The sequence below is a fragment of the Aythya ferina genome (assembly GCF_964211825.1).
Source record: "Aythya ferina genome assembly, chromosome: 1".
Taxonomy (NCBI): Eukaryota; Metazoa; Chordata; class Aves; order Anseriformes; family Anatidae; genus Aythya; species Aythya ferina.
This window is the reverse complement of record NC_140296.1, coordinates 40,207,402-40,231,479: the sequence shown is the minus strand read 5'-3', so window position 1 is coordinate 40,231,479 and position 24,078 is coordinate 40,207,402.

Below are 24,078 nucleotides of genomic sequence, written 5' to 3'. Positions count from 1 at the left end.
CTTTAGATTCTGTCTGTTCAACTTTATACTAAGTTGTTGTGCAGGTTAGTCAAATCACTTACTCATACCACTACTTCCTGGTTTGGAAAAAATAATAATAATTAAAAAAAAAAAAAAAGAATAAAAAAGAATATAATGTAATATTAATAATAATAATAATAAAAGAACAAAACAATTACTATACTCCTATATATATTACTTTTGAGATCTATGCAGGAAAAATGAAGTAAAGTGTCAAGTTTATTATAAGGAGAATTTTCTTTATTTCTAATTTACATCTGAAATTTGCTTATAAAAATCATCACAGGATATGGTGCAAAAGACTATATTTTCTAAGTTAAGGAACAGAAGGCATATACTTACAAAAGCCAGCATGTGAGGGAAAGTTCACACACGAAATAGCTTTCTTACAGCAGTTTGAGCTGTACATAAAATAAGGCATTAGAAAAATCAATCTAATTATTTTTTAATTACTTTGGGGGTGAGGCAACTATCAGGGTGGATGAGACATTTTAGTCTATGAGATATTTCAAAAAATCTATCAGTCTAAGACTCCAAACTGGGGAAGCAGCTAACCTAGTAGCAGTCTTACATTCCAACATCTTGGAATTTATAAAACATTGGGAAATAGAAATGAATTGGCCGTTGTAATGTGAAGAATCCAAGGAACCTGGAAATTTCAAGAGTTCTGTTCCACACCAACCTTGCTGGGAAGCAGCTACATGTAGACAGTAAGCTTGGAAGTCATTCTGTCTTAGACAAACTCTAAGATAGTCAGGTAGGCACACTGCCAAGGAGTCAAGGAAATGAAGTTAGCTTTCACGATCAGATAAGGTTCCACTGAAATCAGCAAGCAATGTGATCTCAATAAACTGTCATTTTCTGACAGGCAAAACTCCACTGAAAATGTCCTGAGCAGACACACACACACACACACACACACACAAAAGTAATGTTGAAAATGTACTTCAGTTGAGACCATCCGATATCCTAGATCAAGACAGTTTATACATAGGCTTTAAGCAACTGCCTAAAAATTGCAATTTGTATGCTGTATTATGTGCTGATATGTCAGAACATACATGTAATGTTAGAATGGAATCATAGAATGGCTTGGATTGAAAGGGACCTTAAAGGTCATCTAGTTCCACACACACACACTCCTGCTATGGGCTGGGAAGCATTGGGTACATCCTGGTACATTCTGGGCAATGAACCAGAATTTCAGAAAGTGAGAAACAACAAGAAGTCTGCCTTGCATAACTTAGTTTTCTCATCTACTCTTTTCACATTGGTAAGTTGTTTAGATACCTTAAGAAACAGAAACACCAAATCATAACTAAATTGAAAGAAAATAACATAAAAATTCTGTTTTATACCTAGCTTAACTTACTATGGAACAGAGCCATCTATTTATTATCTTTTTTTTTTTTTTTCCCCTTATGGAAATTATGAAAATTATTGAAATCCCCATGTAAATATTTCCTATGCTATGCAGCAGATTAGAATTGTATTTCCTGTTAACTCCTAACAACACTAATGAAGCTGCTTGTACTACAAACTGCAAGCACTTCTGACTGGATAGCAGGTTTTGAATATGGTATAAATATTAATTACAATAATTCAGAGACAAGATAAAACAAAACATGATAATCTCTCTCTGAGTGCTTATAGTGCAAAAAATAAAAGTCCTGGTTTACATTCATTTGTTACCTTTCTGCATCAGTTTGAGACAATATTTCTAATGCACTGCAATGTCATCACATGATTACATGTTGACTAAAAGAAAAAAAAAAAAGGAGGATTTTTCTACTGAAGCTGTACTTTTGCTTGATACTTTCACATGCAAAGTGTTTGCCCAGTCTGTTGGGTTTTCACATTTGCAACAGTTTGTTAATTATTTTTTCTTACATTGTGTTAAAGAGGCAAGAATTCTATCAAGAAAATGTAAGATCTAACATGAATGTGGAAATTACTAGTACTGTTCATGTTGTGTATTGTTCTAATTTACCATCTCAGTCTATCTGCAATTTGACAGCAGTTTTTTTTTTTCTCTGAGGTAAAAATGAAGTTTGTTAATTTCAGTAGAAGCAGAATTAACTGCGAGAATACTTTTGCCATCATTTTGCTTGCCTTGGTTTCCCTTTCTCTCTACATCTACAAAAAGGAAATAAGGTGTTAAAATTTCATTATTTGATGGGAGGATGTAGATATCTATTTTACTGCATACAGGGTTTTTAGGAATTGAATTTACCTTCCTACCTAAGAAATAGCTCTTTGCTGAAGAAAATAGAATTTTCAAATACCAGACATTTGCTTTAAAATGTGAATCCCCCCCTGGAAAGGAGGAATAGAAAAACATGAATAGAAGTTATATTAAAGAAGAGGGCAGGTGGAAGACTAAGTCTGTAGTTCCACATATATTTTCTTTGGAAGTGAAGTTAAGTTATGAGGTCTTCACTCCCATCTCAAATGCATACACCTTGACGGCTTCCTCCTCCCCCCAACTTCTTCTCATTCACCACTCTCTCTTTTGTGACACTGATAACATTTGTTATGCCAAGATGTGGAATAGATCCCTGAAACAAACTGTATTAATAAAAAAGTCTCCAAGGTTTGTTATTCACATCAATGATTCAGTTTACAGCACAGCATTACAAGTAGTTGCACTGTGACTTTGAAGTGATGAATTCATGAATTCACTAGGCAGGAATGACTAAGCGGTGTTGGAGAAGTGATCTTTTAAACCAGCTTTCCCACTGAACAGTACACAGAACTGCACTCTGAAAAAACATGCAGAAAATAAGGGTTTCTAGGTGTTGTATGATGGTTTGTATGCTAAAGGTGAAAGACTCAGTATAACCTGCATTCAGGTTTCCTTAGCATAATTCTGACTTCAGGACTTCAGTTCAACGTTAGCGGTCCATTAAAATCTGACTTGTTTCATTACGATGATTTGAACATGTTAAATTGTCTTTAATGGTGTTGAGTTCTTGACTGTAACAGTTTAGGTGTCTCTGGTGGGCTACAAAATATATAAGGCTGTTGTGATTCTTTCCCTTCTTAATAGAAATCCCCTTTGGCCCTCATAAGTAACTATATAGAGCACTTCAACCAGAATAAGGTTAAGGGGAGCTGAGTAAAGGTTTTATCCTTGCATAAAATTAAAACAAAAACAAAACAAAACAAAACAATAACAACAACAAATTTTTATTGTGTCCAAAATATAAGAGAAATAACTGCTCCAAACCACTAAAAGAACGGTAATGTAACTATAAAGCATTTCACCTTTCTAGCCTTTGCCTTCTTTGCCCTGTTTTATACTATTTGACATCAACAAAACAGTCAGATATGAATAGAATTCAATGTACCATGAGTAATGCTAATAGTACTATAACATATAGCCATTATGTTCTTGCTGAAATACAATGCAATTACTATTTCTATTTTCACTTATTAAAATAAATTAATTCACATTTAATTTACAGATTTATTTCACATCACAACTGTATGCACATATCAATAAAAAAGAAAAAAATCTTAAATTTAGAGATAAGAGTAAAGACCAATTAATTACTTTTATCAAATCAGATATATTTGCAGACAGTGTGTGTATATTTGCAGGTAGGTGTGTTAGCATAAGAGATATCTAAGCAAAGAAAATGACTTTTTTTTTTTTTTTAAAGTTACTTGGGACTTAAAAAAGATTTCATACGTGTACAAAATATTGCTTAACAAGAGCAAAAGCTTTAAATGTTCCGCTGTTTCTATTGTTGCTTTCCACTGTCCACTGAGCTTACTTTCTCGTGTCTCTTATCAAAAATGGCAAACGTTAGTCCTCATTAAGGTCACATAAAGAAGCCCAACAATTCTGTTTTTAATTCACATCAAAACAATGGAGTTTTTGTCTTCAAATTTTTACAAATTATATTTTTAAGGTGATTTTAATTTACTGCTTCTAATATGATTTGTATGTGAATTTTTGTGATTTGTTTGAAAAAGATTTGTTTTCATCTTTTCTGCATCACCTAATAACTATTTAACACTAATATGGATATATACATTAAAAAACATGGATGCAATTAACTACCTCAGAATGGTGGTTTGAAATGGTTTGAATTGTGTTTTGAATTCTGATGCATGCTGTGAGAAATGGTTTTAACAGATTTTTTTAAATTATTATTATTATTTTTTTTTTAATTTGAGAAACCAGAATTCCATGAAATGCAGCCAAGTACCCATGAGAAAGATTCTGTCTTTCTCTGCTACTTCTGAGACTTTTTAGTCTGGTTCTATAAGAAAACATGCAATATAAATTTGTATCTAGTAGATGTTACCCAGGAAATGCAAATATTTGCTTTGGTAAATACTTTAGGATACAAAAAGTTTTGAGACATATCAACATCTGGCACTGGAGAAGAAGGCAAAGTGCATCAGAAATTACATTTCTGGTTGTCATGAACTTTCATAGGATGTAAAGCAATGCAGAACTGGAAGGATATGTTCTTTTTTTTTCTGTTCAAATCTGAATATTTTTTCTAAGTTTAATGATCACAGAGATAAGGAAAAGTATCTTTCTGAAAATAATTTTGTTCAAGCTTGAGAAATATTTAGAAACTATACCCTTCTCATTCAATTTCTCAATTTTTTGAGAAATTTATGAGTCGTTTAAGACACATAATTTTTGTGACAATTGCATATATATGAGGGTGGAGTCACTCATTTGAATTACCTTTTGAAAATAAAAGTGGATAGAATACTGGAGTCCTTTGAGCATAATCAGAAAGGATTTGCTGTCATTTTTGAAAGCTCCTCCTTAAATCAATATGCTTAAGGGCAGTTATCCTTGAGTGCAGATGAACAACAAGACAAAGTTAATGTATCTGTTTAAATTATGAAGAACACAGAATAGGTTACATGAAAAGATGTGTAAATCCTTACATTTTGTTGGTAAGATTTTCTTGTTTGTTTTTTTTGTTTGTTTGTTTGTTTGTTTGTTTTTCTGGTTAGTGTGTATTACCTTTGAAGAAAGTATAAAGAATTAGGCAGCTTTCTCATAGAACAGATGTGTTAAAAATGGCTTGTCTTGAAATTCACATTTTGTTGCTTGGCCATTTTCAAAATGACCACACCTGTACTTATTCTGGATCATAAAAAAAAAAAAAAAAAAAAAAAAAAAGTGAGAAGTATCTAATTAATTATTTTGGACAGGGACATTGGAGAGAAAGATTCTCTCTTACAGGTTATGATCAAGTTCAGCTTTATTTTATGTTACCATGTAAATTTCGTAAGGCCTTTGACACTGCCTTCTGCAAGATCCTCATAATCTTCATAGACAAGTTGTTGATATATGGGCTAAATGGTCAGAAAGTGAGGTGGATTGAAAACTGGCTAAATGGCCAAGCAGTCAGTCAAACAAAGTCAGGTTGGAGCAGTGTACCCCAGAAGTCAATATCAAGCCTACTTCTATTTAACATCTCAGTGATGGGGTAGAGCAAGTCTGCAGATGACACAAAACTGGGGAAGTGGCTGATAAACCAGAGGTCTGTGCTGCCATCCTGAGGGACATTGACTGGATGGAGAAATAGGCTGATGAGTCTCAAAAAGCTCAAAAGAGCAAGGTAGAAAATCCTTCATGTGGAAAGAAACAACCTTAGTCCCTGGTATATGATGGGGTCCACCTAGCCAGAAAGCAACTTTGCATAAAAGGACCTTTAGGGACACCAGTTTGAACATGAGTCAGCAATGGACCCTTGCTACTAAGAAGGTAAACAGAATTCTTGTCTGTATTAGGCAAAGTATCACCAGCAAGTTGAAGTAGGTGATCTTTCTGCTTTACTCAGCATCAATGTGTGGAGTACTGGAGTACTGTGTTTGAGGTTCCTCAGTAGAATTGAGACATGGACATACCAAAGAGCATCCAACAAAAGGGACTCAAAAATGATTAATGGTCTGGAGCCTCTCCTGTGAGAAAAGGCTGAGAACTGAAACTCTTTAGCCTAAAGAAGGGTCAGGATAGAGTCAATTTAGGTTGGAAAAGACCCATAACGTCATGAAGTTCAACTATTACCTAACATTACCAAGTCTACTACTATACAATGTCCCTAAGTGCCACATCCATATGTCTCTCCAGGGATGGCAACTGTGACATTTCCCGGGGAGACTGTTCAAATGCCTAACTAGTCTTTCTATTAAGAAATTCCTCCTGACAACTAATCTTACCTGCCACCAAAAAAAAAAAAAAAAAAAAAAAGAGAGAGACCAAAGCCCATATCACTACAATGTCCTTTTCAGAACTTTTCTCCACATTCTCCACAGCCTCCTTTTCTCAAGACTGAACAACCCAAATTCCCTCAGCCACTACTCATATGCCTTGTTTTCTAGTCCCTTCACCAACTTTGATGCTCTTCTCTGACTGCGTTCCAGCTACTCAATGTCTTTCTTGCAGTAAGGGGTCCAAAACTGAACACAATGCTTGAGGTGTGGTCTCATCACAGGGGGACTATAACTATAACTATAACTAACCACAGAGGGTGTGGTCTCATCCCATGTACAGGGGGACTATAACTTCCCTGGTCCTGCTGGCCATGTTATTCCTGATGCGGGTCAGGATGGTATTGGCCTTCTTGGCCACCTGGGCACACTGATGGCTCACTTTTAATGGCTGTTGACCAGAAGCTGTGGTGGTTTTACCAGCTGGGCAGCTGAGCTCCACCACAACCATTCTCTCACTCCCCTTCCTGAAAGGAAAAGGGGAGGATAAGGGCAGGTAGGTTGCTCACCAACTACCAATGGGCCAAACAGACTCAACATAGGAAGATTAATATAATTTCAAACAGACTCAACATAGGAAAATTAATATAATTTAATACCTATCACTAGCAGACTACATGTAGAACACTAAAAACTGAAAAGCAAAGTGGCACAGGGGAATGGGGGCTGTGGTCAGTCTGTTACATTTTATCTCCAACACTCCTTCATGGCCATTCTCTTCCTCTGCTTCAGCATGGGCTCTTTCCACAGGATACTATCCTTCTCAAACCAATCCTGTGTGGGCTTCCCACAGGCTGAAGGTCTTCAAGAACTGCTCCAATATGGGTATGCACCATGGGGTTCATCTTTCAGCAGCACACTACTCCAACATGAGTCCCCCATGGGAGGCAGCTCCTATCAGATCACCTGCTCCACCATGGTTCTCTACACGGTCCGCAGGGGAACTTCTGCTCTGGCACCTGGAGCACCTCCTTCCCCCCCTTCTTCACTGAGCTTGTTGTCTGCAGGGCTGTTTTTCACTCCTCTCTCTCCCAGATGCTGTTGCGCAGTGGGTTTTTTATTTTTATTTTTATTTTCCCTTTCTTCAGTCTGCTTTCCCAGGCGTGCAAACAGTATCACTCACTGGCTCAGCTCTGACCAGCAGTGGGTCCCTTTTGGAGCTGGCTGAAACTGGCTCTGATCTAATATTGGACAGCTGCCAGTCTCTTCTCACAGAGGCCACCCCTACAGCTCCCCTGCCATGTAAACCCTAAACAACATTCCCAGGTCCTTTTCTGCCAGAAAACTTGGTTGAACAGCCACATTTTCCTGAACCTACATGTATATCACTGCACTGGGTTGTTATAACCCAAGTGCAGCACCTGGCATTTAGTCTTGTTGAATGTTCTATGATGATGTGCCCCGTTAATCCAGTTTATCCAGATCCTTCTGCAGAGACTTCCTACCCTTAAGCAGATCAATGCACCTGCCCAGCTTGGTGTTTTCTGTAAACTAACTAGGTGCGCACTCAATCCCCTCATCAAGATACTTGATAAAAATGTGAAACAAAACTGTCCACAGTACTAAGCCATGGGGAACACCACCTGAGACCAGCTGCCAAATGGATTTATCTCTGTTCACGATGTCCCTTTGAGCCCAGTGAGCAGTACATCTGTACAAGCCATGAGCAGCCAGTTTCTCCAGAAGAAGACTGTGGGAAATAGTAGCAAAATTTTTGACCTCAGTACCAGGGAAGCTCATGGAGCAGATTATCTTGAGTGTCATCACACGGCACTTACAGGGCAACCAGGTGACCAGGCCCAGTCAGCATGGGTTTATGAGAGGGAGGTCCTGCTTGACGAACCTGATCTCCTTCTACGACAAAGTGACGCGCTTGGTGGTTAAGGGAAGGCTGTGGATGTGGTCTACCTTGACTTCAGCAAGGCCTTTGACACTGTTCCCCACAACATTCTCCTCAAGAAACTGGCTGCTCGTGGCTTGCACTGGCATATGCTTCATTGGGTTAAAAACTGGCTAGGTAGCCAGGCCCAAAGAGTTGTGGTGAATGGAGTCAAATCCAGCTTGAGGCCAGTCACTAGTGGCGTCCTCCAAGGCTCAGTACTGGGGCCAGTCATCTTTAATATCATTATCGATGATCTGGATGAAGGGATGGAGTGCACCCTCTGTAAGTTTGCAGATGACACCAAGTTAGGTGAGTGTGTCGATCTGCTTGAGGGTAGGAAGGCTCTGCAGGAGGATCTGGATAGGCTGGACTGATGGGCTGAGGTCAACTGTATGAAGTTCAACAAGGCCAAGTGCTGGGTCCTGCACCTGGAGCACAACAACCCCAAGCAGAGCTACAGGCTGGGAGATGAGTGGTTGGAGAGCTGCCAGGCAGAGAAGGACCTGGGAGTATTGGTTGATAGTCAGTTGAATATGAGCCAGCAGTGTGCTCAGGTGGCCAAGAAGGCCAACGGCATCCTGGCTTGTAAAAGAAGCAGTATGGCCAGCAGGGCTAGGGAAGTGATTGTCCCCCTGTACTCGACTCTGGTGAGGCCACACCTTGAGTACTGTGTTCAGTTTTGGGCCCCTCGCTACAAGCAGGACATCAAGGTGCTCGAGCGACTCCAGAGAAGGGCGACGAAGCTGGTGAGGGATCTGGAGAACAGATCTTACGAGGAGTGGCTGAAGTAGCTCGGTTTGTTCAGCCTGGAGAAAAGGAGGCTCGGGGGCGACCTTATCACTCTTTATAAGTACATTAAAGGAGGCTGTAGTGAGGTGGGCGTTGGTCTGTTCTCCCACGTGCCTGGTGACAGGATGAGGGGGAATGGGCTAACGTTGCACCAGGGGTGTTTTAGGTTGGATATTAGGAAGAACATCTTTACTGAAGGGTTGTTAGGCATTGGAATGGGCTGCCCAGGGAAGTGGTGGGGTCACCACCCCTGGAGGTCTTTAGAAGACGTTTAGATGTTGAACTTAGCGATATGTTTTAGTGGAGGACTTGATAGTATTAGGTCAGAGGTTGGACTCGATGATCTCGAGGTCTCTTCCAACGTAGACAATTCTGTGATTCTGTGATTCTGTGAAACGCTTTGCTAAAGTCCAAGTAAATGACCTCCACAGCCTTTCCATCATCAACAAGCATGTCATCTTATCATAGAAGGAGATCAGATTAGTCAAGCAGGACATGCCTTTCATAAACCTGTGCTGCCTGGGTCTGATCACTTGATTGTTCTGTACATGCCATGTGACAGCATTTAAGGTGATCTGCTCCATGACCTTCCCTGACACCAAGGTCAGACTAAGAAGCCTGTAATTCCCCAGACCCTTCTTCCTGCATTTCTTGCAGATGGGTACCAATTTTGCCAACCTCCAGTCAATTGGGACCTCCCTGGTGTAGTGGGTTTACATGGCAATGTTTTGGTAGCAGGGGGCCATAGGGGTGGTTTCTTTGAGAAGGATCTAGAAGCTGCCCCACGTTTGGTAAGGGCCCCATTGTTGACCCGAGCCAAGCCAATAAGCGATGTTGTTTTGCACCTCTGTGAGAGCATATTTAAGACAGGGAAAAAAACGCTGCTCCACACAGAGTATATTTAAGACAGGGAAAAAAACGCTGCGCCACACAGCAGCTGGGAGAGTGAGAGGAGTGAAGAACGGCCTTGCAGGCACCAAGGTCAGTGCAGAAGGTGGGGAAGAGGTGCTCCAGGCGCCGGAGCAGAAGTCCCCTGTGGCCTGTGGTGAGGACCATGGTGAAGCAGGATGTCCCCCTGCAGCCCATGGAGTACCATGGTGGAGCAGGGTTCCATGCTGCAGCCCGTGGAGGAGACCACGGTGGAGCAGATGACCCTGCACTGATGGAGGCTGCCGCCTGTGGAAGACCCCTGCCTGAGCAGATTCTGGGCCGGACCTGTAGCCCGTGGAGAGGAGACCACACAGGAGCAGGTGACCTGGCAGGAGCTGCTGCCCATGGGGGAGCCAGGTTGGAGCAGTTTTCTCCTGAGGGATGGACCCTGTGGTACGGACCCATATCTGGAGCAGGAAGAGCTGCTGCCTGTGGGAAGCCCATGCTGGATCAGTTCATCAAGGACTGCATCCCATGGGAGGGACCTCACAGCACAGGGGACAAGAGTGACCGAGAAGGAGCGGCAGAGAAGAAGCGCTGTAGACTGACCATAACTCCCATTCCCCCATTCCCCTGTGCCACTCAGGGGGAGGAGGTGGAAGAGGGTGGATGGGGGGGAAGGTGCTTTTGGTTTCTTTCCTTTGTTTCTCACTTCTCTAGCTTGTTAGTAATGAGCAATAAATCTTACTATCTCCTTATACTGAGTCTGTTTTGCCCGTTACAATAATTATTGCATGATTTTCTTGTCCTTATCTCAAACTTTGAGCCCTTTTCATATATTTTCTCCCCATTCCTCTTTGAGGAGGGGGAGTGAGAGAGCGGCTGTGGTGGAGCTTAGCTGCCCACTCGAGCAGAACCACAACACCTGGTTAGCCAAGACTGCTGATAAATTATTGTAAGTGGCTTGACAAGCACTTACGCCAGCTCCTTCAGTAATACTATTGGGTGCATCCCGTCCAGGCCCATAGATCTGTGTGTGTCTAAATGATGTAGTAGGTCACCACATCCCTTTGCATTATAAGGGATTCAATGTGCTACGTCGGTTTTCCAGTTCAACAGGCTGGATACACTTTATTCTTAATAATAAAGACGGAGGCCTGTGATATCATAAATGTGAGACCGTGCTAAAAATTACATTTTCCATTGCTTGTTTCCCATGCTACATGCATTTGTGTAGAATTTAAGTTGGGTCCCTACTGAAACTGACTTACTGGTTGGCATTCTTTTGTGCTGCAAATCACAATTTCTTTTTATTTATTCATATATTTATTTATTTATTTATTTTGCTTGATACTACTGCTTAAAATCATTATTCTTAGAAATATGGACCAAGAGTGTGAGTTCATATGATGGCTACCCAGTGAGGTAGCCTGGTGCCCTATTGCAAATTTTCTTTCCATTCTAAACATTCTCTACTGTCTGCACTGTCTCTAATGCTCATCAGTAACATAATATTACAGATTTTCTGTTACACTAAACTAGGTCAACTGTCTTGTCAAACCTCACATTTAAACATACATGTATAAATCACTTCCTGGACAACTGTACAGTAAATTATTGATTGTGAAGGATTCCCCATACCACAAGATTTGTATACTGTCAGACCCCAACAAAATCTTGTTTAAATGTTCATCATGGCAAGTGACAAATGAAACATACTGATGTGTTTTCTTTTTTTTTTTTGAGTGGGACAAATGGAGAAATGTAAGTACTTACACATGTAGAAACAGCTTTTATAATGATTTATTATCCTGATTAACCTGATATCATCTTCATTAAAATCAATCTACCAGAAGTAATGTGCTAATGTGCTAATCATGTGCAATGTTAATAGAATTTAGTGCTAGATTAATAAATTGGAAGTCTTCATATGAAACTGCTCCAGATCTGTGTTTACTGGCAAAATAAAATAAGAAAAATATTGAATACTAATTGCAGGCCTGTTTGTAACTATCAGAATAAATTACTGTGACTTCTGAGGGTATAAGTACCTGTATATTATGTTGTAACACCAGATTTATTTATTTATTACTTATTTACCAGATAAATTAACTTCTTCAGTAATCTGATCTACGTCTCCAGAATTTATTCAATTTTATAATGAATGCTAAATAATTTGAATGAAGCGACAGTTTTTCATGCTTTTGGCTTGCTTTTGGCATGATAGAATGTGTTTGGCTGATTTTCACATATCTGATATGTTACAGCGTATTCCCTTGTCTTTTAGTCAGCTTGGCTGGAATAGAAAAAAAAATAGTCACATTAATAATGACAATGCAGAAGCATGTGGTATGAAAAGAAGTCATAAAAACAGCATGGAAAATAGTTTGACCTCTAATTCTGTTTCTCCCAAAGATAACTAGGTAACCGGTAATTATGTAGCTCTTTCTTTATGATATCATAATACATATTTTTTTTTTAAGTTTGTTTCACCTTCAGAAACTCAACTTTTTTATTTTCCTTTTAACTAAGCTTAGTTTTCATATCTTCTTCTTTTTTTTTTTTTTTTTTTTTTATGCTTTAAATTTCTGTTGAAAGCTTCTCTACTTGTACACAATGAAGTATGTTTTCTTTCTGTGTGTAAGAGAAAATGATGTGATTTTTGACTCCACTTGCCACGTGCCATGGAAAATGTAAATATTAATCTGAAGCATGAGATATCCATTTGTCTCTTCTATATGACTAACTTAACTTTCTGTGTATAGGTGATTTTATATTTAAGTCTCGTTTGATTTTATGGAATAAAGAAGCTTTTACATTCAGTTCATTTGTAGGGCAGAAGATTAAGGAAGTTTTCAAAGTGGATCAAGGAAGACCTTCTGAAGAGCAAAAGGTTAACTCTATTTCCACTAAAGTGCTCTCCAAGCAATTACTTTCAATTTTAGAGAGAAGCAGGTGGCATGCTTTACTTTTCAGCCTGCAGAAATAAATCAAGAAGGTCAGATTTGAAAAGTTCACAATAATACTGAATATATTAACACCTACAAAAGCATCACTGCATCACTGTGATTAACTAATCAAAGCTATAATAATTACACTGATAAAGAAGTGAAAAAATAACATAAAACTCATAGTTGTTTTGTTTTGTTTTGTTCCCCACAAGTTCCTGTCCTTTAACACTTTTTTAAAGTTTTCTGTTAACTTTTTTATCTTGAGCATTGACTTGCCGGAGAACAACATACAGGAATTGTAGATCCATTCCTAATTTTTACTTGCACTATCTGTTTTGCAGGCACCATTGCACATTACACATTTACTTTTAAAGAAAGAAGCCAGGTTCCATGACATTATGTTTTATCTATTAATTTTGAGTATATGCCTAATAAGTGAGCAGAATACTTCAAATTATTTTTAAAGAATACTGGAAATGCAGGTACTCTACAGTGGGACATATAGTTTCTCATGGATTTCTTGGGAAAAAAAAAAATCAAGACAGAAAATATTCCTGGTTTTATGTATAGACAGAGTCACATCTGTATAATTATCTGCTGGTATTACAATTACATAGTATTCTTATCTGATAACTGTAAGTCTACATTCAGAAAAAACTCGTCAGACAAATTTTGTGCCAAGGCTCAACATTTATTTAAGCGTATATAATTCAAAATAAGAACCAGTACTTTCATTATTGGTGCTACAAAGCACAGAAAACGTTGTAATGGCCTATCCCTGGTAAAGTTTTGTATAGAGTGAAAACTGTCTGGAGTAAAATATTTACAGTCTAAACGGTGAGATTGCTGAAAATTATCAGTCTTCATATTTCAGAATTGCTCTCTCACATCCCTTCCCCTCCCTTTTTTTTTTTTTTTCCTCTAAAGATATGTCATTTGCATCTATTATAAAATACATTCCTTTGATAACATGAATTGGAAACTCATTAGCCTGACTTTAGTCTACATTTCATTTTGTTTTGGAGAACCCTAAGGATCAAATGCTTGGAAGATGCTGATGTCTCAAAGTTTATGCCTTAAAGTTGCTACTTTTTTCTGTTTTGCATTGTGAAGTTGTTCACCTTCCTTTCTGAAAACACATGAATCCTGTTTAAGACGATGCAGGTTAAAGTAATCTACTATTTAATGTCAATGGACTCTGATCAAGAGCCAAGAAAGAATTTAAGTATCTAAGGCAGGGCTTCAGGTGTATTTTAAATAACTGAATCCCCCCAAAAAAAAATTTGAAAAACCTTTCACAGCTGCCACATGGATATGCTTTACTTTTAGTTTCAGCTTTTTACGTCCTTTGAACTGCAATTCTGCACTTACATAACAGTGTTTGTCCTAAGTTGTTGCAGAGCAGTGCTTACACAGAGCTAAGGACTTCTCAGCTTCTCATGCTGCCCTTCCAGTAAGGAGGCCGGAGGTGCACAGGAAGCTGGAGGGGACAGAACTGGGACAGCTGACCCAAACTGGCCAAATGGATATTCCATACCACATGGCATCCTGCTGAACAATAATTATAAGACAGCTGGGAGGGGGGCATTGTGTATTGGATGGGATGTGCACTGGTCAGCAGCTGGTGAGCAATTCATCACTTGCTTTGTGCATTCAATTATTGTTTATTATTATTATTATTGTTATTGTTGTTGTTGTTGTTATTATTATTATTATTATTATTATTATTATTATTATTATTATTATTATTATGCCCTGCAGAGAGGGACCTGGGGTTTTGGTTGATAGCAAGTTGAATATGAAACAGCAGTGTGCCCTGGCAGCCAGTAGGGCCAACTATATCCTGGGGTGTATCAAGGATTGCGTTGCTAGTCAGTCGAGGGAAGTGATTGTCCCGCTCTACTCTGAGCTGGTGCGGCCTCACCTCAAGTACTGTGTGCATTTTTGGGCACCACAGTACAAAAAGGACATGAAACTATTGGAGAGTGTCCAGAGAAAGGCTGAGGTCACTTGGCCTGTTCAGCCTGGAAAAGAGAAGGCTGAGGGGTGACCTCATCATGGTCTACAGCTTCCTCACAAGGGAGAGTGGAGGGGCAGGCACCAATCTCTTCTCTCTGGTGACCAGTGACCCAAGGGAATAGTGTCAAGCTGCAACAGGGGAGGTTCAGGCTGGATATCAGGAAGAGGTTCTTCACCAAGAGGGTGGTCATGCACTGGAACAGGCTCCCCAGGAACACCCCATGGCACCAAGCCTGTTGGAGTTTAAGAAGTGTTTGGACTGTGCACTTAGTCATATGTTCTGAATTTTTGGGTAGAACTGTATGGAGCCAGGAGTTGGACTTGATGATCCTTGTGGGTCCCTTCCAACTTGGGAAATTATATGATTTTGATTCTATGATTATTATTATTTTACTCTTCATTCCTTTTCTGTCCTATTAGACTGTCCTTGACTGTCCTTATCTCAACCCATGAGCTTTTACCTTTTTTTTTTTTTTTCTTTTTTTTTTTTTTTAGCAGTGCAGTCCTAGTTCTCACTTACTGGGCAGCATATGTGTAGAAACATTCACTTCTTAGCATTTCTTTGTAGTAATAAAATTTCATGGAATAAATATACATGTGTAGCCCTGGGTATAGTTCACTTTAGACCCTAACCAGTAAGGGAGGATTGATGAAGACACGTTACCTGAAGAGGTCTCATTCCTTCTGTTCTTCACATTCTCCCAAAACATTCCTCTGACCTATTCATTACCTCACACACAATCTCACACTATTAAAAACAAAACAAAACAAAACAAAAATATGTATATATAAAAAAAAAAGAGTACAAAAAAAAGAGTAAAATGTTAGCCCTAGCATAATTTCAAACACTGAGCTACATTAAAAACAATTGCACTAAAAGGCCCAGACATAACAAGGGACCAGAAAATTTCAGATTAGATCATGAAGTGAAGACACAGTCTGCTTTAAAATGCCTGTCTATACACAGTGTAAATAAAAATTGTTTTGTATTACTTTGCCTTGGTACAAGAGATAATTATCTGGGGCAAATGTATCTGATATGGTCAACATAGTCATGGGCTATACAAATATTACATACATAATATATTCTGGTACAGTTTGGGCTCCAACAACCAGACAATGATGCCTGGGCATGAGGAAGGATTAGTTCAAATATGGTCCTGGGAACATTTCCAATAGGCAGCCTTGTTCTTCGGGAGAAAGGATCTTTAGACTTGCACAGAATTTATAGGGTGTTACTTAACCTCAAAACTAAAGGATGGTCACTAGCCAGCTAAACTTAGTTGTACAGACACAGTGTAAGTGACTAAATATCTAGTCCAGATTCCAAAATACATCATATTCTTCTTAACAGAGTAACTTAGTCAGAGATACCAGACTCCAAATGAAGCTCATCAACCACGTAACACTATGAATTAAAGAGTATAAAAAAGCACACTGGATATTATTAAAAAAAAAAAAAAAAAAAAAAAAAAAAAAGTGGTTACGCAGAGGTGCATTTCAGTCATTTTGATTTTTTCTTCTGCTAGGTCAAGGAGACTTAGATTTTAATTCTAAGCAAAGTTGAAATTATGTTCTATGCAATTCTTGTTCCAATGTATATTTCTACGTCAGGCATGATATGCTATACGCAACTATGAAACAAATTCAGAATAATTGATTCTGATACAAGAATCTAAGAAACTGAAGTTAAGTTTCTTCATTACATTGTCAAATCCACGTCTTGCTGATTTAGAAACAGGGATATCATGTGAGACAACGTCTAATCACCAGTGTTTGTTCACATGGGGGACTTTAACTTCCCAAACAATACAGTCCTGAGGAAGCAGTCTAGGAGGTTCCTCAAGTGTGTGGAAGAGAGCTTCTTGACTCGATGGCTAGTGAGCCTATGAGAGGGGATGCCCTGCTAGACTTGCTGTTCAATAACAGAGAACAACTGGTGGGAGACGTGGTGGTAGGGAGTTTTCTTGGGCAGAATGACCATAAAATGGTAGATTTTATTCTTGGTGAAATCAGGACAGGGGTCAGTAAAACTGCTGACTTGGATTTCTGGAGAACTTTGAATAGTTCAGGAAACTGGTAGGGAGAGTCCCTTGAGAGTCAGTCCTGAAAGGCAGAGGGGTCCAGGAAGCCTGGATGCTCCTCAAGAAGGAAGCCTTACATGCACAGGAGAAGGCTGTCCCTGTGTGCCGTAAGATGAATCATTGGGAAAGAAGATCAACATGGTTTAACAGGGAACTTTTGCTGAGTGTCCAGGAGAAAAAAAGAGTTGTTGTCCAGTGGAAAAAATGACAGGCAGAGGACAGAACAAGGAAGTTGCCAACATATGAAGAGAAAAGGAAGGTTAAAGCCCAGTATGAGCTCAACCAAAAAAATGTTTTTTATATCAACAGCAAGAGGTGGGCCAACAAGAATCTCCATCTTTAATAGATGCAGGGGGTAACATGACTGCTGAGGGTAAGGAAAAGGCTGAGGTTCTTAATACCTTCTTTCCATCTGTCTTTACTAGCCAGACCACTTATCCTCAGAGTAACCAACTTCCCAAACTAGAAATCTGGGATAAAGAGCAGAAGAAACCTCCCACAGTTCACATGGAAGCAGTTAGAGATATGCTGCTCCACCTGGACTGTCACAAGTCCATGGGATACACCTGAGGGTGCTGAGGGAATTGGCAGATGTGATTGCTGGGCCGCTTTCCATCATCTATCAGTGGTCATGGTCATCCAGAGAGGTCCCGAATGACTGGAGATTTGCTAATGTAATGCCCATCTATAAAAAGGGTTGTAAGGAGGACCTGGGGAACTAGAAGTTTGTCAGCCTGACCTTGGTGCCAGGAGAGATAATAGTCATCTGAAATGTAATCACGCAGCATGTGCAGGATAACCAGGGGATCAGGCCCACTCAGAATGGGTTCATGAAAGGCAAGTCCTGCCTTACCAACCTCATCTTCTTCTATGACCGAGTGACCCACCTGGTTGGAGGAGAGAAAACCTGTAGTTTACGCTGGCTTCAGCAAGGTCTTTGACATAGCCTCCCACAGTATTCTCCTGGAGAAGCTGGAAGACCATAGCTTGGACAGGTACACTCTTTGTTGGGTTAAAAGCTGGCTGGACATCCTGGCCCAGAGAGTAGTGCTGAACAAATTTGTGGTGGTTTTACTGTGGTAGGCAGCTGAACACCACAACCACTCTCTCACTTCCCCTCCTTAGATAAGGAGGGGAAGTAAAGGAAAAAAACAACTCACGGGTTGAGATAAGTATAATTGAGTTAAAGGAAAAAAAATATTAAGGGAAGATTATTATTAATTAAACAATTAAATTAAAGGGAAAAAAGGGAAAGGTGAAAAGGGAAAGGAGAAAGGAAAAAAAATATATAACATGTAAAGGATATATGGAAGTGCAGAGGAAAAAAATATTACTCTCTACTTTCCACAGATGAGCAATGCTTGACCATGTCCTTAAAGCAGGGCCTCAACACACATAGCCGGTGTTTGGGAGGACAGACATTTCTGTAACGAGAGCCCACCACTCCCCTCTTCTTACTGTTTCCACCTTTTATTGCTGAGTGTGACAACATATGGTATGGAATATCCCTTTGGTTGGTTTAGGTCAGCTGCCCTGGTGATGTTTCTCTTCTCACTTTTTGCCCACCCCCTAGGAGGGTTAGAGAGTCCTGATGCTGTGCCAGTGCTGCTCAGCAGCAGACACAACACTGGTGTGATACCACTGCTGTTCTAGCTACAAGTGCAGAGCACAGCACTGTATGGGCTGCTGCAGGGAAAGTTAACATTCCAGTCAGACCCAGTACAAAAGTGAAATCCAGCTGGCAGCCAGTCACCAGTGGTGTTCTCCAGAGTTCGGTGTTGGGACCCATCCTCTTTAATATCTTTACTGATGATTTGGATGAGGGAATTGAGTTCACCTTAAGTAATTTTGTAGATGACACAAGCTGGGGGGAAGTTGGAGGGTAGGAAGGCCATGCAGAGGGACCTGGACATGATAGGTTGATGGGCAGAGGCCAAGGAAATGATGTTCAACATGGCTAAGTGATGAGTCCTACACTTTGTCCGTATCAACCCCACACAGTGCTACAGGGTTGGGGTATTGTGGCTGGAAAACTGTGCAGATGAAAAGGATCTGGGGGTGTTGGTCAGTACTTGCCTCAACATGAGCCTGCACTGTGCCCCAGTGGCCAAGAAGGCCAACGGCATCCTGGCTTGTATCTGGAATAGTGTGGCCAGCAGGACCAGGGAGGTGATTGCCTCCCTGTACTCTGCTCTGGTGAGACAGCACCTCAAGTACTGTATTCAGTTTTAGGCCCCTCAACACAAGAAGGAAATTGAGGCCCTGGAATGTGTCCAGAGAAGGGCTACAAAGCTGATGAATGGCCTGGGACACAAGTCCTATGAGAAGCAGCTCAGGGATCTGGGGTTGTTTAGTCTGTAGAAGAGGAGGCCCAGGGGAGACCTTATTGCTCCCTACAGCTAGGTGTGGGGAGCTGGGGGTAAGCCTATTCTCACAGATAACTAGTAATAGGATTAGAGGGAATGGCCTCAAGATGAGCCAGGAAAGATTTAGGTTGGAATTTAGGAGACATTTATTCTGAGAAAGAGTAGTCAGGCATTGGAATGGGTTGTCCAGGGAAGTAGTGGAGTCACCATCCTTGAGGGTGTTTAAGGAAAGGTTGGATGGTGTTTAAGGGACATGGTTTAGTGGGTGATATTGGTGGTAGTGTGATGGTTGAACCAGATGATCTTGGAGGTCTTGGAGGTCTTTTACAACCTTAATGAAATATGAAATACTTTGCACAAGTCCAGGTGGAGTCAGTAGGGAAGGATTCAGAACGAGCCAGGGAGAAAGCAGTAGTTTGGGCTACCAGAGGAGGAAGGTAGTGTTTTAATTTTCTTTTGCTTTTCACTATCCAAACTTACTTTAATTAGCAAGAAATTATATTAAGGTTTTCCACACTGAGTCTGTTTTGCCCATGAGAGTAAATAGTAAGCTATTTCCCTATCTTTATCTCAACCCACAAGTTTCATCTTATTTTCTGTCCCTGTCCTGTTGAGGATTGAGAGTGAGAGGGTGGGTGGGTGGCCACTGGGTACATAAGACTAGTTAAAGAAATAGATAACTATTGTGGTTTAACCTTTAAAATGTTGAGAAAGCAAGCAAACATTTTAAGAAACTAACTCCTTTGGTTAAGGTAAGTGTAACAGCCATTCTGACAGAGATTTAGAATCACTAAACCCATCAACTCTTCATAGATGAGTTAGTTAAAAAGGTGTTATGGATAATTTGATGAACCATGACTTCAGTAATCAGAAGAATTTTGTGACAGCTGAAAGCACTGATTTGAGGTATGATGTCCCATGTGTATTTCTAGAATGGGTGCTGCCATGTTCTAAAGTGTTTCTTGGAAGGAAAGGATAGGGAAACTGAATATGTAAAAGAAGAGAGATAGATTTTAAGAGAGATCAATTCAAAGAAATTAGAAAATATAGACCTAAACTGTTCAGAATAAATGATTAAGGAAGTAAGTTAAAAAAGTCCAAATTATACTATCCAAGAATGAAGAACCAGTATTCAGTCTTCTGTTGCTACCTTTAAGTGAAGTTTTCTAGTTGATTAAAACTCAAGGTTTTATATAGATTAAACCCTAGTAGCGTTGTACAATAATATGTTTCCTGACTCTGTTCTGCTATGACTACACAGTGACTTTGCTTTTACTTTTTTCTTTTTTTTTTTTTCCTGCTATGTCCTAATTTTTCAAGAAAGGAAGCCCGAAGTTAGAGGCCAGTTGAGAGTTTTGAAATACCCCTGCAGACAGCTGAAGAAAACAAAATTTGGCTCTTGTCAGTTAAAAGCAAACACAAATGGATCAGAAGTGTTAGCTTCTTTTGAACTCTGCAAAAATTAGCTTTATGCAAAAATTACATTATTTATTAAATAAGCCATAAACTACGGCCAGTGTAATTGGTTAAATTTCATAGTAATATTTAGGCTATTATAATCATTTCTTGCTTGTGAGAAGCAAGTAAATGATTCCTTTGACAGGAAGCTCAGTAAATAAAGGATGGTACATAGAACATATTTGCCTAGAGACTGCTGATGACTTTTCAGTCATGAATGGCAGAAAGTGAAAAAATGAAAGAGCAAACAACTGACACCAAAAGAATGTAAACATACTGAAAACTACAATAAAAATCACAGTAAACCTAATTTTTAAGTGATGCTACTACAGACAATAAGAGAGCATTGGCACTGGCTGTTTTTAAATGCTTCTATTGCAGTAGTTGCCAGAAGTTCCCAAAGAGATAGAAAGCTGCAATGCATTAGACATTCCCCATGCTTCTGGAGTTCAGAGCTTCATTTCTGAAGTGCACATGTTGTAAATAAAAAGTACAGAGAAAAAGTGGAGGAAAAAGGTAATGTAACTAAACCTGAGCTAGAGATGTTCTGAATACTACCAAAATGGTTTGTCACCAAACCTCTTACATGCCATCTGTGGATTTAAAAACAAAAAACAAAAAAAACAAAACAAAAAAAAAAAAAAACAAAAAACAAACAAACAAACAAAAAAAAATAAAACAACTTGGAAGTAAGAAAGAACTGTGACCTGTGGGCAATCCACTTTGGGGGAGAGGAAAGACGAGTGGCAGAACTAACCCCAACATCCTATGCCACCTGTTACATAATGATTTCCTGAGTTGAGTTGAGACTGCTTTTTTTTGTTACTGATATGCAAAGCAGATTTTTCCTCTAAAACTTTGTCTGGTAAAGATTGAGGAAGATTCTTCTAAACAGATGTATTATTTTGGGACTGATATATATATATATTTTTATTATTATTTTTTTTTTTTTTGTACGTGTCAGTATCATGTTTTGGACTTATTTCCCAACCTTCAGACTTATCAATGTGTGACACAAACAATCATGTGACCAAAACCTATGTTAAAGTATGTCACATTTTATTTTCCCTATTAATGATGTTCTCTAAGTGATGTTCTCTTGGGCATATTAAGAGAGAAATACAAAACCAAATGCTACTAAAACTTCTTATATAGATACACAGAAGTTGCATTTGAAATCTGGAATATTGTTCCTACAACATTTCATGTAAGGTACATAACAGCATAATGCGTGGGCTCTTTTCCCTAGTTGGGAAGAAGACTGCTGTCCTTACAATCATAGCAATCAAATGCATCTGTTCATCATGTTATGCTGAAAAAAAAAGTATCTTCAGTATGACTTGAAATAGTTGCATTTGAGATCACTAGAGTGGTCAGACTCGTGAAATATTTTGCAATTTTATATTCCACAATTATAGAGAAATTCCTATATCATCACTCACATTACATAAAAAACTCTTGCTTTGAGTTTTTTCTCAAATTCATAATAAAGTGACTATTCAGACTCAAAAGAGGATATATGGATGCTTAAGTTTAGTTTCAAGGTTTCTAGTTCTAAACACATTGTTGTGGTTTAACCTGGCCAACAGCTCAGCACCACACAGCTATTTGCTAACACCTACCTCCCCCCCCTCCCCCAAAGTGGAATGGGGAAGAGAATCAGAAAGAGAAATAAAAGCTTGTGGGTTGAGATAAAGACAAATTAATAGGATGGAAAAGAAAGAGAAATAATACGAGTAACAATGACATTAATATTGACATTAATGTTATAAATATTATATTAATATTATTTTATTGTTATTACTATTATACCAATAATATAGGTATTAATATTGATAATGATATTAATATTGGTATTGATTTTAATATTTATATTGACCTTAATATTAATATTAATATTAATGATAGTAGTAGTTGTAGTAACAGTGATAATAATGTGTAGAAAGCAAGTGATGCACAATGCAATTGCTCACCACATGCTGACCAAGGCCCAGTCTGCCAAGCAGTGGTCATCCCCCTCGGGATCAGCCACTCCATATTAATGCATGACTCCATATGGAATGGGATATCCCTTTGGCCAGTTTGGGTCAGCTGTCCTGGTTCTGTCTCCTTCCAGCTCCTGCTGAAGCCCCAGCCTCCTCACTGGCAGGGCAGTGTGAGAAGCTGAAAAGTCCTTGGCTCTGCGTAAGCACTGTTCTACAATAACTAAAACAACAGTGTATTATCAAAAATATACTTATCCTAAATCCAAAACGCATCACCATACCAGGAAAAGTAACTCTATCCTAGCCGAAACCAGGACACACACTAATAGCCAACAACACTTAGTCAAGCAGACTATGTCTAACATGCAGTCCTTTGTCCAAGTCCAAGTGGTACAGATTGGCTCATTTCCATAGTGCTTAGAACTAGCTCTCTTTAAGTCACAGAAAGAGTATCCTCCAGCAGTCCATACAATACAGAGACAATGAGTAATCTAACAAATGTCCAATGCTTCTAAAAACTCTTATCACCCAAAGACACAGACGCCTTACCATCCACTAAAACTCAATGCTAATTCCTTTTTTTCCTGTCTTTGTTCCTGTGTCAGTCTCCCCTTTCAAGACTTATTTTCAGCATCTACTCAGTATACACATAATTGTATTCTTCATGAATAGTTGATAATTTCAAGTGTATATGTTTGAAAACTCAACTGAAGTTTTGTTATCTTCAGGAGTAGATATTAACAGCATAAAGAATTATTTACAATATATGTATTTTATAGCTGTAGAGAGATTGAAATAATGCCATTCCTACAAAAAAATAAAATATAAAAATCAATGAAAAATTAGTCTGTTTAACAAGATACAATATACATGTATACATATATTTAAGTACATTTATATATATCTACAGAAGACAGAGGCACAGAGAGTCAGAGTGAAAGGTACACATATAATCACCAGCCTAAAAGTGATGTTTAACATCAAGAAAACATATGTTGATGTACAAGGAGGGAAAAATGCCTTATTGCCTTCTGGAGACGTCTAGTACAACTTAGCAGCTATATTCCAGTTTCACAATTCATCTGAACATTATATGATAGCGCCTTATCGAGTGATGAAGATAACTATACATTTAGGGTATCATTGAGCTCATCCTATGGATTTAAAAATACACTGTAATATCTTGCTGAATTGAGTTATTAAACTTTGGTTTGTGTGAGGAAAAGGCACTATGATTTGAAATTGAAGTTGATATTTTTCTCAAGAAATATCTGTTCTGTTCTGTGGAACAATGGACAAAATTCTGCACTGCCTGACACATGTAATCAGGATTTCATAAGTTGTTTTGAGCCTTTGAAATGTCAGTTGCTAGATATAGGTGTGGAAGTAACCAGACAGATA